General features: G+C 41.3%; 1 long non-coding RNA gene across 1 annotated transcript; it reads left to right on the top strand.

Annotated features, from left to right (window-relative positions):
• Positions 1–6,117: 6,117 nt before the first annotated feature.
• Positions 6,118–13,156, top strand: LOC148699479 (uncharacterized). The gene is made up of 2 exons (XR_015974689.2): positions 6,118–8,966; positions 11,231–13,156. It is a non-coding gene; the product is annotated as an uncharacterized LOC148699479 (long non-coding RNA).
• The last annotated feature ends 3,514 nt before the right edge of the window (positions 13,157–16,670 follow it).

Here is a 16,670-nt window from a genome sequence, read left to right as displayed (position 1 = left end):
CAACGAAAATACACTTCTTTGATTTGGCGTCTAGTTTGCTTCTTTGACTGGAATCAACATGGACATAACTGGTACAACCGAATACTCGTAAGTGCGCCAAATCAATCTTCTTCGCTGTCCATGCTTCCTCAGGAATCCCAAATTCAAGTTTCTTTGATGGCCCTCTGTTGATCAAGTAGGCAGCAGTGTTAACTGCTTCCGCCCAAAACTGCTGTGGCAATCCAGCATGTATCCTCATACTCCTGGCACGCTCATTAATTGTTCTGTTCATCCTTTCAGCAACTCCATTTTGTTGTGGTGTTCCTGGAACTGTCCTTTGCCTGACGATCCCAGCATCTGCACAGTAGTCCTCAAAGTCCCTGCTACAATACTCACCACCGTTGTCCGATCTCAGGCATTTCAACCTCTTTCCTGTCTCGAGTTCTACCATCACCTGCCATCTCCTGAAGACCCCAAATACCTCTGACTTGTGCTTCAAGAAGAACACCCAAAGCTTCCTGGTAGCATCATCAATAAAAGTAACATAGTACTGAGATCCACCAATGGAAGAAACTGGTGCAGGCCCCCACACGTCCGTGTGCACGAGATCTAGCTTTTCTTGCTTCCGAGGTTTACCTTCTTTGTTGAATGAAACACGCTTCTGCTTTCCGAGAACACAATCCTCACAGAAGTCCATCTCAACACTCCTGAGACCCTGCAGCTTTCCCAACTGGTGCATCACCTCCAGTCCCTGATAACTCATGTGCCCAAGTCTACAATGCCATAACTTGGTGTCCACATCTGCTGCAACAACTCCAATAGAGTTCTCCGTGCCGTTGGTGACATAAAGTGTCCCAACCTTCTTGCCACTAGCCACCGTCAACGAACCTCTGGATATCTTCCACTGATCAGCTGTGAAAGTAGCCTTGTACCCCTGGCTCGCCAACTGTCCAACAGAAATCAGATTCCTCTGCAGTTGAGGTACGTGCCGTACGTCCTCAAGCTCAAGTGAAGATCCAGAAACCAACTTCACTTCCGCGCTTCCCCTTCCTTGTATGGTGCAAGGCTCTCCATCCCCTAGGTAGACTTTGCCAAAGTCTCCCTTCTCATATCCTTCAAGAAGCTTCCGTTGGGATGTAGCATGGAAAGACGCGCCTGAGTCTATCACCCAAGACTCGTCACAGGTAGACAAAGATAGAACGAGGGCATCCATATCACCGTCTTCAGCAAGATTTGCCAGATCCTTGCTGACTCCTTCGGTGTGGTCGCCTTGTTTTCCTTTAGGAGATTTGCAATCCCTCCTAAAGTGCCCCGTCTTCCCACAGTTCCAGCACTTCGCTCCCTTGTTCTGAGGTGCTCGAGACCTGCTGGATCTCGACTTCGAGTCGCTTCGAAATCGACCGTCCTTCTTTTGTCTTCCCCGGTCAGAGGTGTTTAGTGCACTTCCAGACGACTCCGTAGCTCCAGAAGATTTCCTTCTTGCTTCTTCACTCAGAAGCACTCCCACAACGTCATCAAAAATCAACTTCCCCGTTGCCGAAGAGTTGCTCACCGCCATCACCAGGCCCTCCCAGCTATCAGGCAATCCGGAGAGGATTAGCAATGCCCGAATCTCATCGTCAAAACTAATCTCCACTGACTCCAACTGGGCCGTGAGTCCATTGAACTCGTTGAGGTATTCTGCTATGCTGCCGCCATTTTTCATACGAAGATTAAACAACCTCTTCATGAGAAATACCTTGTTTGATGCTGAGGGTTTCTCGTACATCCGCGACAATGTTGCCATCAACTCCATCGTCGTCTTCTCGTTTTTGATGTTGAATGCCACTTGGGATGCAAGTGACAATCTGATGGTGCCGAGCGTCTTCCGATCGAGGACCTCCCAGTCTTCATCGGACATCTTCTCTGGTTTCTTTGCTCTACCTCCAAGAGGTAAATAGAGATCCTTCTGGTAAAGGTAATCTTCTATTTGCATCTTCCAAAATCCGAAGTTCGTGCCATTGAACTTCTCAATTCGCAACTTCCCTTCATCCGCCATTGCAGAATAACCAATAGCTCTGATACCAATTGTTGTCGGCGCCCCGCACCGGAACCCACTCACACCAGCGCCGCCACCGACGTCGGATAAGCAAGAGAGATACAAACGGATAAGCACTCTCTCGCTCCCTCGACTCCGGACTCAAGGATCACCTCTTCGCTCCGCCTACGAAGGGCAAAAGATTACCCCGTGGTATCAGTAGGATAAAACACTTGAGCACCGCAACGGATTATCAAAGATCAAAGGAAGAAGAAGGAAGAAAATAGCAAAGCAAACACAAAAATGTAACGAGGTTCGGCTACAAATAGCCTACGTCCTCCACCGCTCCAAATCTCAATAAGGATGAACTGATTACAGAGATAGCACACACCCGAACGATCACAAGCGATCGATCTACAAGAGATTCACACAGAATTCCCTTTGCACAAGAAGTAGGATCCCAATCCTCTTCTTCTCTAGAACCCTAGGCTCACAAACAAGAGTCTCTCTCAAATATACGGCCAATAACCCTACCCTAGGGCTCTCATGAGTCCTATATATAGTCTCAAGACCTTCAGATGATCATAGCCGTCGAAACGCCACCAAAAACACCAAAAGAAAATCGTCCGTACGATTTTCGCGAGCCCGAGTCGACTCGGCTGAAGTCCGAGTAGACTCTGGCACGTCTGAACAACTTCCAGTTTAACTGGCACGATCTCGAGTCGACTCCACTGTATCTCGAGTCGACTCGACGATGCTCCGAGTCGACTCGACTGTAGTTCGAGTCGACTCTGACAGTCCAGACAGAAACATGGTTTTTGCGGCTTTCTCCTCTCGGGTCGACTCGACAGACCTCGAGTCGACTCGACTGTTCCCGAGTCGACTCGACTGAAGCTCGAGTCGACTCCGACAGTCCGCCAGACAGAAAACTATGCAAAATTGATTTTCCTTCAATTCTCTTCATCACCAAAGGTCTCCACATACCCCAACACTTTTTCAGGTTTGTTTGAATTTCAAACTTCCATATCTTTGTGTCTAACGGCTATATTTGTTTTTTGGTCTATAAAAGAGAGCTCTTGAGTGCCTTCCTAGATCTTCTCACCAACCCAACATAAGATCATTTAAGAGAGAAGAAAGAAAAAGAGGTTCAAGGGAGTTAGAGCTTTCAAGAGGAGAAATCAAGTGCATTCAAGTTTTTCCAACTGATTTCGTGCTCAACCACTCACTCCCACTTGGCATTCAAAGCTCACATTCAAGCCAACGCGGTCCACATCGGAAGAACCATCATTCCCCAAGCTTCCAACGGCCAAAAAGGTTCTTCCGGGTTTTAATATTTCTCATTTCTATATTCGCTTCATTAAGAGCTTTTAAATCCTTGTAAAACTTTTCATTATTGTGCTTGTTCCAGTCAAGGGACTTGGAACAAGGGAAAGGCATCCCAAGCCTAGGTGAAATTGGGGGATTGTAGGGTTCGTTGTTAGCCCGGAGTAAAACAACGAGTTGGGTAGTGCACTCGCAAAACTACCGGACTGTAATCTTGGATTATAGTGGAAATTTCCAAAGGTGCTTTGGGGAGTGGATGTAGGAGCAGTGGAAGCTCCGAACCACTATAAAACCTTGTGTTTGCGATTGACTGTTCTCATACCTCTATCTTTACTCTAGTTCATACATTTGTGTGTTTTATTTTTAATTAGACAAAAAATTTTAAAACACCCAATTCACCCCCCTCTTGGGTGACCATCTCTGGGCAACAATTAGTTTCTTTTACGAAGGGTTGTCTCCACAGTTAAAACAATTTATAAAGACTATGTGCAATGGTCTATTTTTGGAATTGCTTGCAGTAGTATTTGCATTAGACAAATTTCGCTCTTATATCCTTGGTGCTCCTATTGTTATCTTTACAGATCATGCAGCGCTAAAATATTTATTGGATAAGAAAGATGCCAAACCATGCTTAATACGATGGATACTTCTACTCCAAGAATTTGACATCACAATCAAAGATAAAAAGGGAGTGGAAAATGTAGTTGCTGACCATTTATCACGGCTAGTTTTTAATGATTCGGTGCCACAGTTTTCCATCAAGGATTCATTCTCCGAAGAGCAGCTGTTTACAATTTCTATTATGCCATGGTATGCTGATATTGTAAACTTTCTTGTCACGAACTGGATGCCGGAGCATTGGGGATCGAATGATAAGAATAATTTCTTGCATGGAGTAAGGAGTTATTATTATGATGCCCCCTATTTGTTCAAGTATTGCAATGATCAAATCTTTAGAAGATGCATACCGGATCATGAGATGCAAAGTTTACTTTCTTTTTGTCATGCCAGTGCTTGCGGAGGACACTTTGCATCTAAGAAAACGGCAGCTAAGGTGTTGCAATGTGGTTTTTATTAGCCTACACTATTTAAAGATGCCCACGAGTTCTGTAGGACATGTGACCCATGTCAACGTGTTGGAAGTCTAACTCGTAGGCAAATGATGCCTCTTCAGCCCATTACTGCTATTGAAATTTTTGACATGTGGGGCATCGATTTCATGGGCCCATTCCCACCGTCTTTTGAATATGAGTACATTTTAGTTGGTGTTGAGTATATGTCCAAATGGGTAGAAGCTGTGTCTTGTCGAACAAATGACCACAAACCAGCTTTAAAATTTCTTAAAGAAAACATATTTTCTAGGTTTGGGATGCCCAAGGTTATAATTAGTGATGGGGGAAAATATTTTTGTAATAAGTCTTTTGCTATCCTGTTACGAAAGTACGGTATCACTCATAGAATTGCAACCCCTTATCACCTGCAGACTAGTGGCCAAGTAGAGTTAGCATATGAGAGCACAAAAGTGCGATCTACACATCACTCAAATTAGTATTATTGCTAACAAATGATGATAGAAGTGCTGTATTAATATTATATTTTTTTGTGGGGTGCAGGTGATCGTAAATTAAAGTTAAAATATGTATTGGGTCCAAAAAGATGCATCACTGTAAGTGACCAGCCAAACGTTCTGGATTGTTTCCCAGTCGTCACCCCTGCATCATCAGCTCGCGTCCACTCCAGCGTCCCAGGTTCATCACTCGTGATCTCAAAGCCACGCGTCCTAGCTCCCATCCGAGTTCATCTCCTAGCCTCCCAAGCTTCAGCTCCAGCTTCGGTTCACAGCGCCTCCCAGCTCCGTGATCGTGATCTGCCCGTAAAGCTTCCATGTCTGCATCCAAGTCCCGACTTCATCCCAGATTCCTCTCAGCGTTGGATCCTCCCAGTGTCCGTTCGCGAGCAACTCCATCCAAGCGCCAGCAGTCCGATCCTCCTGCGACCAGCCGTCCGCATCCAAGATTCCAGCAAAGATCTCAGCTTCCTTCCGCTTCTCCCGCAGGCGTCCGTGATCCCAGCTCCAAACCTCCATCCGAATCCCAGCATTTCCGCATCCCATGGCGATTGCAATCTTCCGGAATATCAGCTCGCTTCCGAGTCCACGCGCATTCCAACCGATCCCAAGTGTTCAAGCCCCAAGCTTCCACGTTCACAGAGGATCTCAGCTGCCTCCTGCGATCAGCCTTCCTCCCTTACCGAAGATCCCGGCTTCTGTGAAGCTTCCCAGCTTCCCATGCGTCCGATTGATCAGCTCCCAGCCGTCCACGAAGCCTTCCAGATCCCAGATTCCAGCATCCAAGGCACTGGGATCGTTCCATGCTTCCGCCTCTCCCGGATTCGCAATCACCCGAGCCCCAGATCCCGCAATCACAGCCTCTCCGCGTCCGGGATACTCGGCAGCCAGCACGAGAGGAGCATCCCGTGTGATCAGGGAGTCCATCGAGAGGTATAAAGGAAGTTCTTTTCGGAAATAGGGGGGCAGGCATTCATTCGAGAAAAAAACAGAGCCTCAGCCCCTATTGAAAAGAAAAAAAGAAAGAGAGGAAACAGGGCATGTCCTGTTTCCGAAAATAAAAAGAAAAAAAAGAGTGAAGGAAGAGGAACAGGGGAGATTTCTTTTATGTTGATGGACGGCTAATTTCTTAGGGAGGGAGATGGAGGAACCTTTGATGTATTGCTTGATAAGTGCTAAATAATGCATAAATTAACCTTTTATTCATAGCACTTATCATTATTTTAATTTGCATATTTCGTAAATTTAACCATTAAATATGTGTTACCATCATCATTGCATTTTAATAATTATAAGAGGTGATTCGAGTTGATTTAATTATTTAATGATTAAGTCTAATGTGTGCAGGTCAAGTCGAATTAATTGGGATGATGTCTGAACTAATGTGTGCAGGTCGCGTTTGCAGCTGAACCTGTGTCCCCATCACCCTCTAAGTGCTTAGCGATTAATGCTCCAAGTTTGATCCCAGCTGTCCCATGTTGATCTCCCAATATCTTAGCTCACAGATCCGTTTCATTACTCTCCCAACTTCCTTATTTCTTTCAACATTGGGCTCAACAACCGACTCCCTTATTCCTTCCAAACCAAGTCCCTTCCCCATTCAAAAATAAAAAATAACACTCCAGCCACATGAACCTATTCCCAGCCGAAAGCCATATCTTCTCCCGTCCGTGTCATCTTCCCATCATTTCTTCATCACAGAACCAACTCCAAGCTTCATCCCGTTGCAATCAACCTTATCCCAATATCTCAGCAACCATCCTTTACCGTCCGCATCATCCTTAATCCCAGCATCCCCTGTTCCCAATCGGATCACATTCTCCACAACCGAAACAGAGCCGAGACCCAAGGATGATTTCCTTATCCGAAACAACCAAAGCCACGTCTTCATCTGGATTCATTCCCAGCCGAGTGGACATGTTCTCAGCCAAGATAGATGCAAATCTAGCTTGTATCCCAGATTTCCTCTCACAAAACCAATCCCGCAGCATGCCAGTCATTCGGATTGACTCTGTCGTCCACGTCTGTGATAGCCTTACCCCTTCTTCGGAATAGAATCCCATCTTGATCTCATGAACTCCCCAACGTCCCAGCGTCTTCCCCTGTTCTGGAATAGAGTCGCATGATCCGTGGGATAAAATCAAATCCCAGCCGCATCTCAGCCGGAAGCGATCTCCCGCATCCTAAATCATCTCCTCGTCATCATGAATCAAATCCTCTCATCCACGTTTGATCCCAGCTTCAACCGTATTCATCTTCCCATCAACCTACGCTCCCACGTCATCCATATCATCACAGATTTTATCCAAACTCCCTCCCAGTTCCGTTCCCAGCACCTCATCCACGGACGTAATCCATCCTTCCGCATTCGAGTATCCCGCAATCTATTCTCATTGTGTGGCCATCCGGATCAGCATCCCGATTCTTCCGGGATCTCCACATAGCCATGAGTCCCATTCCCATGAATCAGCCATCAGCCGTATCCACCAAACTTCAACCACATCATCCCCTGTTTCTCCGTGTTCATTCCGAACCAACCTATCCTCTTCTGTCAGATTGACCCCAGCAAACTTCTTGACCAACGATTCCTTCATCCACGGATAAGTCTTCAACACCGAACTGATTGCAAAGATTATCTCTCAGATTATCTTTCTAGAATGGAGCCAAATCCTCTGCATAATTCACGGGATCCCATCCTCTTCCAGCGTAATTTCATGTAATCTCCCAACATCCCATCTCTCCCACGCTTGTTCCAACCGTCCGAGATCCTCTCAACATTCATGATCCCATGTTCTCGCCAGCAGGAAGATAAGCTTCAGCAGACACGGATAGAATGAAATCATCCACCGCGTCCAAGGATCAAGGGATAGAAGTCATCTGTTCATCTTTATCCATGATTCAAAACAGGGGAGGAAAGAGGGAGTTGCAGCCTATAAAAAGGCCTAGCATGAACCGAGATGGCCATTCCTCCTCTTCCCCACCAGGGGAGGGGATTGTTCCCTTTATTCTTCTTCCCCCACCGGGGGGGGGGGGGGGGGGGGAGGCTTCTATGAAGCTCTTCGGAGGCGGAGTCCCACGGAAACAGAGAAGGGAGAGAAGAGTTTTGGTCATTCTGGGAATGATTTCCCAAAGAAAAAAATAAAGAAACAGGGAGAGATGGGAGCCCGCTGCTGTGCTGCTGCTGCCATCTCCAACTCCATGGAAGGCTGATCTCTTCTCTAGGGCTGGATGCAGCCCTAACACAGGGACATGAGTTTTATATTTGATTTTATATTCTTGGGGTTGTATGAACTTATTGTTTTTAATGGATATATTCTTTTGAATCATATTTAATTTTTGTGATTTTAAGTATGATGTTCGTACAACTGTTCTTCATGATCACTAAGTAAATATAAGATAGTCCATGCTTAGGAAAGATGCGATGTGCTGCCACCTTAGATTAGGGTAGACATTTCATGCCTACTGAAGATGGATTATACCCAAATTACTTTTGTGAATTTTTATTTAAATGCTTATTAGGCTTGTAGCCAATTTGCATGTTAATCCAAGAATGAAATAAAATATAAATAACCCTTGTTCTGATGTTAGTGGTGAATTTCTTGCCCTAGGTTCTCCTAAACTGATATCCCTTTAATTGCATTTTCTTTTATTGAATTGTTTAGTTTAATAGTCTTCACAAATTCATCATTTTAAATATTTTTATTTTAAGAAAAGCAACTATACCCCAATCCCTGTGGATCGATACCCGTAATCACTATCCTACTAGATACGTGCTATTGCATGGTCTTTAAAGTTGACTATCAATTTTTGGCGCCGTTGCCGGGGATTGGTAGCATAGTTGTTTTTCTTTTTATTAAAATTTTTTTTTCAAAAAAAAACAAAATTCAAAAAAAAATAAAATAAAAATAGTTTCTATTTTTACTTTCTTTATCCCCTTCTTCTCTCTTACTAATTTTTGATTTTTCCTGGTATCATTTGATCAGGAGCCGAAGGGGAAGTTTGGAACAATCAGAAAGGGAACGGCTGAAAAAGAAATACTGTAAAGGTTTGCTTTAAAAATTGCTGAGGAAATTCCTCTTGGTAACATCTGAATCTTTCTTATTTAAATTGATTCCCAATTAGCCTAAAATTTTGTGGTGATTGTTTGATTTTAATTTCAGCAAAAGTGTGAATGCATGCTTGATACACATACACCAATTAATCCGCACATAGTAAGGGCAATCACCCCAACAAGATAAGAACTGGATTTCATCACCAGATTCTAGTCCAAATTAGGTGAATCAATTCTCACATAGCTATCATGTTAAATAAAATCAATTAGATGTTGGCCCCTAGGGACATTCGAGCTCAATAGGACGAAGATCACCGAAAGTTGCACCAATTTCGCTCTGTGGCTCAGTTGATGTCTAGGCAAGCTTTGTCCCAAGGGAGACAGTTCATCTGTTCGAGGCAAGTGGTTTTTAAGTGGGACCTTTGCAACGCATCGTGACCCCCCCACTTACCTAGGAGCTTACCTGGTCAACTCAGTTCATTAGACCGGATTGGAGGCTTAGGTGCCCTCTTCAAACCAGTTAGGAGCTGTCTAGTGATTTTAGGACAAACATGAGGAATTGATGTGTTTTTCTTTTAATGCATGCTTAACTGCACCTGATGCGTCTGGATGAAGACGTTAAACTTAGCGCTTGTTGGGAGGCAACCCAATTCTCGTTGGTTATTTTTGCATATTTTCTTGTCACATTTTTTTCAGGATCCCTCATATTACTGATGCAACTACGGTAAAATGCTTCTATCCTCCATATGCATCCTATTTTCGTCCAAAATAAAAAAATATATAAAACAATAAAAATAATAATATAATATTCAAAAAAATTCATCAAAAAAAAAAAATTGAGGACAATGTCTGATCTAGGTTGGGGGGTATAGGATTCGAATTTTTGAAGAAATTTTTCGCATTTTCACATTTTTAAGTGAATTTAAAAAAAAAGTGAATTTCAAAAAAAAAAACCTAATTTCTATGCTTTAGTGCTGAAATGATAAACACACAAAGTATATAAAATCTAAAAAGTCCAATAACTAGTCAGGAGTAAGTCAATTTGAGTTCTTTTTATTAAAAATTCTTTTAGCGAGTTGTAAGATAATTTTTACTTTAGAATTTCACAACACACATGGCCTGCACTTCTAAGGATTAGGTTCAACATTATGTTGTTAAGTCTGATAGCAACCTTGAGTCCTGATGAATCATACCTATCTAATTCACTATTTAAGAAAAAAAAAAGGGTGAATTTAGTCAGGTACATCGAAAAGGGCTACCTATTGTCAAAGGTCAGCGGGCTTGTAATGAGGAACCCGAGCATAGGTCCGTAGGGGAGTCTTGATGCCCAACACCTTACGCCATCTGGTGTGGGAGTGTTGACTGAGTGCTCGCTACACGGAGGAATCATTACAAGAGTAAAAGTGCATAATTTATAAATCTCAAAAAAAAAAGAGAAAAAGAAAAAGAGAAAAAAAATATAATATTGACCTTGAAAAAGACGATAGTGTGAAAGCCGTCGTTGTAAAAATTCGAGTAAACTGGAATATTACAGATAAAGCCCATGAGATATTAAAGTAAACATCCACAACTCTCGAAATCCTGCAAGATAGGATGATTTTGAATCAGTGATTAGGTCTTATCTGACCAATTCTTGAAAATTACTAGCTTTAGCAGTATTTTGGGGATCTAAAATCTTAGCTTGTGTATGGTCCAGATATCACCGAGCACCTAAGTATAAATTAGTCTTACAACTCTCTAACAGAAACTTAATGACTTCAACTTAAATTGCATACTGATTTAGGTTTGGGCTGACTTAGTAATTAAAACTTTGTGTGCTTTTAAAATTCTTGGCACTTATGCATTTAAAATTAGATTTTATAAAGCAATAAAACAAATTCATTAGGTAGAGACAACAGTTTGTGGGTATCTGAGCCGGAAACCCTCACGAGACAAAACTCGTCTACTAGGGCCACCTAGGGGTTTAAAGCCTTATTGCATACGGTAAATGCAATCGCGATTCCTGCGAAAGTGAGTTAGTTTTTTTTTATTTTGCTCGAGGACTAACAAAATGTAGGTTGGGGGGTGTGATAAGTGCTAAATAATGCATAAATTAACCTTTTATTCATAGCACTTATCATTATTTTAATTTGCATATTTCGTAAATTTAACCATTAAATATTTGTTACCATCATCATTGCATTTTAAAAATTATAAGAGGTGATTCGAGTTGATTTAATTATTTAATGATTAAGTCTAATGTGTGCAGGTCAAGTCGAATTAATTGGGATGATGTTTGAACTAATGTGTGCAGGTCGCGTTTGCAGCTGAACCTGTGTCCACATCACCCTCTAAGTGCTTAGCGATTAATGCTCCAAGTTTGATCCCAGCTGTCCCATGTTGATCTCCCAATATCTTAGCTCACAGATCCGTTTCATTACTCTCCCAACTTCCTTATTTCTATCAACATTGGGCTCAACAACCGACTCCCTTATTCCTTCCAAACCAAGTCCCTTCCCCATTCAAAAATAAAATATAACACTCCAGCCACATGAACCTATTCCCAGCCGAAAGCCATATCTTCTCTCGTCCGTGTCATCTTCCCATCATTTCTTCATCACAGAACCAACTCCAAGCTTCATCCCGTTGCAATCAACCTTATCCCAATATCTCAGCAACCATCCTTTACCGTCCGCATCATCCTTAATCCCAGCATCCCCTGTTCCCAATCGGATCACATTCTCCACAACCGGAACAGAGCCGAGACCCAAGGATGATTTCCTTATCCGAAACAACCAAAGCCACGTCTTCATCTGGATTCATTCCCAGCCGAGTGGACATGTTCTCAGCCAAGATAGATGCAAATCTAGCTTGTATCCCAGATTTCCTCTCACAAAACCAATCCCGCAGCATGCCAGTCGTTCGGACTGACTCTGTCATCCACGTCTGTGATAGCCTTACCCCTTCTTCGGAATAGAATCCCATCTTGATCTCATGAACTCCCCAACGTCCCAGCGTCTTCCCCTGTTCTGGAATAGAGTCGCATGATCCGTGGGATAAAATCAAATCCCAGCCGCATCTCAGCCGGAAGCGATCTCCCGCATCCTAAATCATCTCCTCGTCATCATGAATCAAATCCTCTCATCCACGTTTGATCCCAGCTTCAACCGTATTCATCTTCCCATCAACCTACGCTCCCACGTCATCCATATCATCACAGATTTTATCCAAACTCCCTCCCAGTTCCGTTCCCAGCACCTCATCCACGGACGTAATCCATCCTTCCGCATTCGAGTATCCCGCAATCTATTCTCATCGTGTGGCCATCCGGATCAGCATCCCGATTCTTCCGGCATCTCCACATAGCCATGAGTCCCATTCCCATGAATCAGCCATCAGCCGTATCCACCAAACTTCAACCACATCATCCCCTGTTTCTCCGTGTTCATTCCGAACCAACCTATCCTCTTCTGTCAGATTGACCCCAGCAAACTTCTTGACCAACGATTCCTTCATCCACAGATAAGTCTTCAACACCAAACTGATTGCAAAGATTATCTCTCAGATTATCTTTCTAGAATGGAGCCAAATCCTCTACATAACTCACGGGATCCCATCCTCTTCCAGCGTAATTTCATGTAATCTCCCAACATCCCATCTCTCCCACGCTTGTTCCAACCGTCCGAGATCCTCTCAACATTCATGATCCCATGTTCTCGCCAGCAGGAAGATAAGCTTCAGCAGACACGGATAGAATGAAATCATCCACCGCGTCCAAGGATCAAGGGATAGAAGTCATCTGTTCATCTTTATCCATGATTCGAAACAGGGGAGGAAAGAGGGAGTTGCAGCCTATAAAAAGGCCTAGCATGAACCGAGATGGCCATTCCTCCTCTTCCCCACCAGGGGAGGGGATTGTTCCCTTTATTCTTCTTCCCCCACCGGGGGGGGGGGAGGCTTCTATGAAGCTCTTCGGAGGCGGAGTCCCACGGAAACAGAGAAGGGAGAGAAGAGTTTTGGTCATTCTGGGAATGATTTCCCAAAGATAAAAAATAAAGAAAGAGGGAGAGATGGGAGCCCGCTGCTGTGCTGCTGCTGCCGTCTCCAACTCCATGAAAGGCTGATCTCTTCTCTAGGGCTGGATGCAGCCCTAACACAGGGACATGAGTTTTATATTTGATTTTATATTCTTGGGGTTGTATGAACTTATTGTTTTTAATGGATATATTCTTTTGAATCATATTTAATTTCTGTGATTTTAAGTATGATGTTCGTACAACTATTCTTCATGATCACTAAGTAAATATAAGATAGTCCATGCTTAGGGAAGATGCGATGTGCTGCCACCTTAGATTAGGGTAGACATTTCATGCCTACTGAAGATGGATTATGCCCAAATTACTTTTGTGAATTTTTATTTAAATGCTTATTAGGCTTGTAGCCAATTTGCATGTTAATCCAAGAATGAAATAAAATATAAATAACCCTTGTTCTGATGTTAGTGGTGAATTTCTTGCCCTAGGTTCTCCTAAACTGATATCCCTTTAATTGCATTTTCTTTTATTGAATTGTTTAGTTTAATAGTCTTCACAAATTCATCATTTTAAATATTTTTATTTTAAGAAAAATAACTATACCCCAATCCCTGTGGATCGATACCCGTAATCACTATCCTACTAGATACGTGCTATTGCGTGGTCTTCAAAGTTGACTATCATTGCTCTTTGAAGTAAACTCTAAACTTTTGCCTTGAATGAATTATATTTACTGATAAGTTTTTGATCCATGCATAGTTATTTCGTAGATAGCACTTTAATGGATTATGATTATTGATGGATTGCTTTAGTATTTGATTTGTCGTAGACGTAGAAAGCACGACGAATGCTTTGAAATTGAGTTCATATGTTCATGAAATATATACCATGATTAGATCTATCCTACAATTCATTTTTAATCAAGAACCATAGAGTTTATTTCTTGGATGCAATATCATCAAGGGGGATTCCAGATCCCTACCATCTTTATTTCATAGAACTTTGTTTATTGATATATTATTTTCTGCTTTTAATTTCTGAAATTAAAACATCATTTTGATCCATAAATTTATTGAATTAATTAATCTGAAATTATACTAAGTAATCTCATACATATTTCGTTCCCTGAGGATTCGACCTCGGACTCCCGAGAATTTACTACTTGTGCGATTCTCCTGCACTTGGAAGAACAATTTTATTTTTGCATCAAGTTTTTGGCGCCGTTGCCGGGGAACGGCTGATTTATTAGTATAATTTTAGATTTAATCAGTATCTTAGTATTTAGTCTTTTTCTTTCAAAAAAAAAAAAAAATCTTTAGTGCTGTTTTTTTATTCCCTGCACAGTCTGCATCAAACTCTGATATCTGCGTAATCCACCGTCTGATTGCACTCAAATGTCGTCGGCTGCTGTAGGACACATGTTTCTTTCATCTGAACGGTCTGATTGATATAAACTTTGCTGTTGTCTGCTTTGAATTTTCTATGTTTAATTTTTTTTTGTTTAGAATCAGAATTTTATTATCATCATATCTCATTAACCCTTGTTGCTACTTGAAAATTGATAAGAACTTTAAGGAAAGATCAAGGGTAATCATTAAAAAAATATATATATATAAAAAACAAAAAAAAACAAACAAATAAATAAACTCTGAAATTTTGTATGCTAGGTTGGAATAGGGACAACACTGACGTCTGAGTCGACAACCTTTTGACAATTCCTTAGATCATATTATTGACACTTTTTCGCAAAATCTCAGATCTTGTGAGATGGCTGATGATGATGTAGGAAGTCACCATGGTAATGAAGGTAGACCCCCAGTTATGACACTTCGACAATACTTACATCCCACTAGGACTAGTCAACCTTCATGCATGATTATTCCTGAAAATGTAGGACACTTTGAAATCAAACCAGGAGTAATTCAATTGCTACCCAAGTATCATGGGATGGAATCCGAGAACCCTTATCTTTACCTTAAGGATTTTGAGGAAATTAGCATCACATTTAGAGTGCCAAATGTATCGGAAGATGTCCTTAAATTAACCTTGTTTTCTTTTTTCTTGAAGGATAAAGCCAAAACATGGCTGAACTCCTTGAGACCAAGATCGTTAGGAACATGGCATGATAAATTAATTCTAAGAAAATCTTTTGAACCTGCACAAAAAGTTCTTTGTTATGACTCTCACTTACATCTGTTTTCTGGTAAGTTACGATCAAGATGGACAGGTCCTTTCATTGTCAAAACTGTTTTTCCATACGGGGCAGTTGAAATTGAAAATCCACAGGATGGCACAATTTTTAAGGTAAATGGACAAAGATTAAAACCTTTTCTTGAGAATTTTGCAGATGAAGAGGACTCCTTTCCCTTGGAGGAGCCTTCTTATGACTAAGCATGACGACCAAGGTATGTGTATATTAGTTAGAATTATTTTTTTTCTTTTATTTCTAGTTTTCTTCTTATTTTGTAGGTCTTCTTTTTTGGAAATCAACAGCTCAAGGTATTCTTCTTCTCTCTATTATTTTCTCTATTGTCTCTAATATATAATTTTCTTGCATTTTTTTACATTGAGGACAATGCAATGTTTAAGTTGGGGGGAGGAAAATATTTTGATCAAAAAAAAATAAATAAATAAAATAAATAAAAAAAATAAATAAATAAATAAATAAAAAAACTTGTTTTTGCATTTGATTTATTCTATTACTTTCTTTTCTGAGCAAATGCACATGCATTTTCATATTAAGTTTGTGCAACTATTAAGGCAAGGAACACATGCATACTATGACTGATCAGAGACCTATTATTAGATCCTCACACGTGTACTTAATGACAATAGGAAGGCCTCAGGAGTTCATATTTGTTAACTGCATTTTTGTTAGCCTTATCCATAAAAGAAGTATGAGTATCCTTGTTCGTACCATAAGGTTCAGGATTTGGTTTTCACATAAAGATAGAGGTTGAATATCCCGACTAGATTACTTAGGTGCCTTATGATCCGACTTTGGTTGACCTATAGTCACGATGCAGTCACATATATAATAAAAATATTTATATGGTTCAGTCTACCATTTCTTTTCTTGCATAATTATTATTCAAAAAAAAAAATACTTATGATGACAAGTCTGGCCTCGTGGCGTAGTCTGGTTCGAGTAATTAAGTCCGAGGGGTGTTTCACCTAATGTCTTGAGCCAACTGGATCGGGGGTCATTGACTGAAAGCTCGCTACATGAACCTTACTAGAGCCTAATGGGGTTGGATAGCTGTAGTTGTCATGTGTATTGAAAGAAAAAAAAAATGAAATAAAAATAAGCATGAATGAGTTGGTTAGGCTGAACCTAGTGACATGTGGTAATGGCTGGTTTGACTCCATTGTATTGGACCTCTGTGTACCCGGGTTGTTTAGTTGAGATTGATAGCTCTTTCTTTATATGCGAACCATTCTTGACAAATTTAGACAACAAGTGATATTCTGAAAATTTGATGGATCAGGTTCTAATAAAGTGTAGAAAATATTTGTGGACTTGAGTAGTGCACCTAAAACTCAGGCGGTGCTCTGTTGTGGTGGAGGTATTTGTACTCTGAGAAAGTCATATGATTTGATGCACACTACACTTTTATATTCCTTGCTTTGACGGTTGCCATACTTGAAAATATATGTCAATTAATTACATGTGTATTAGCTTAGGGTTTATTTTTATTAGAATCTCATGTCATATAATTC

The sequence above is a fragment of the Phoenix dactylifera genome, chromosome 18, assembly GCF_051530095.1.
Source record: "Phoenix dactylifera cultivar Ajwa chromosome 18, Ajwa_hap1_PhDact_Kaust_v1.1, whole genome shotgun sequence".
In the NCBI taxonomy this organism is placed as follows: domain Eukaryota; kingdom Viridiplantae; phylum Streptophyta; class Magnoliopsida; order Arecales; family Arecaceae; genus Phoenix; species Phoenix dactylifera.
Note: the sequence above shows the minus strand (reverse complement) of the source record. Positions and strands in the feature narration are given on the sequence as shown.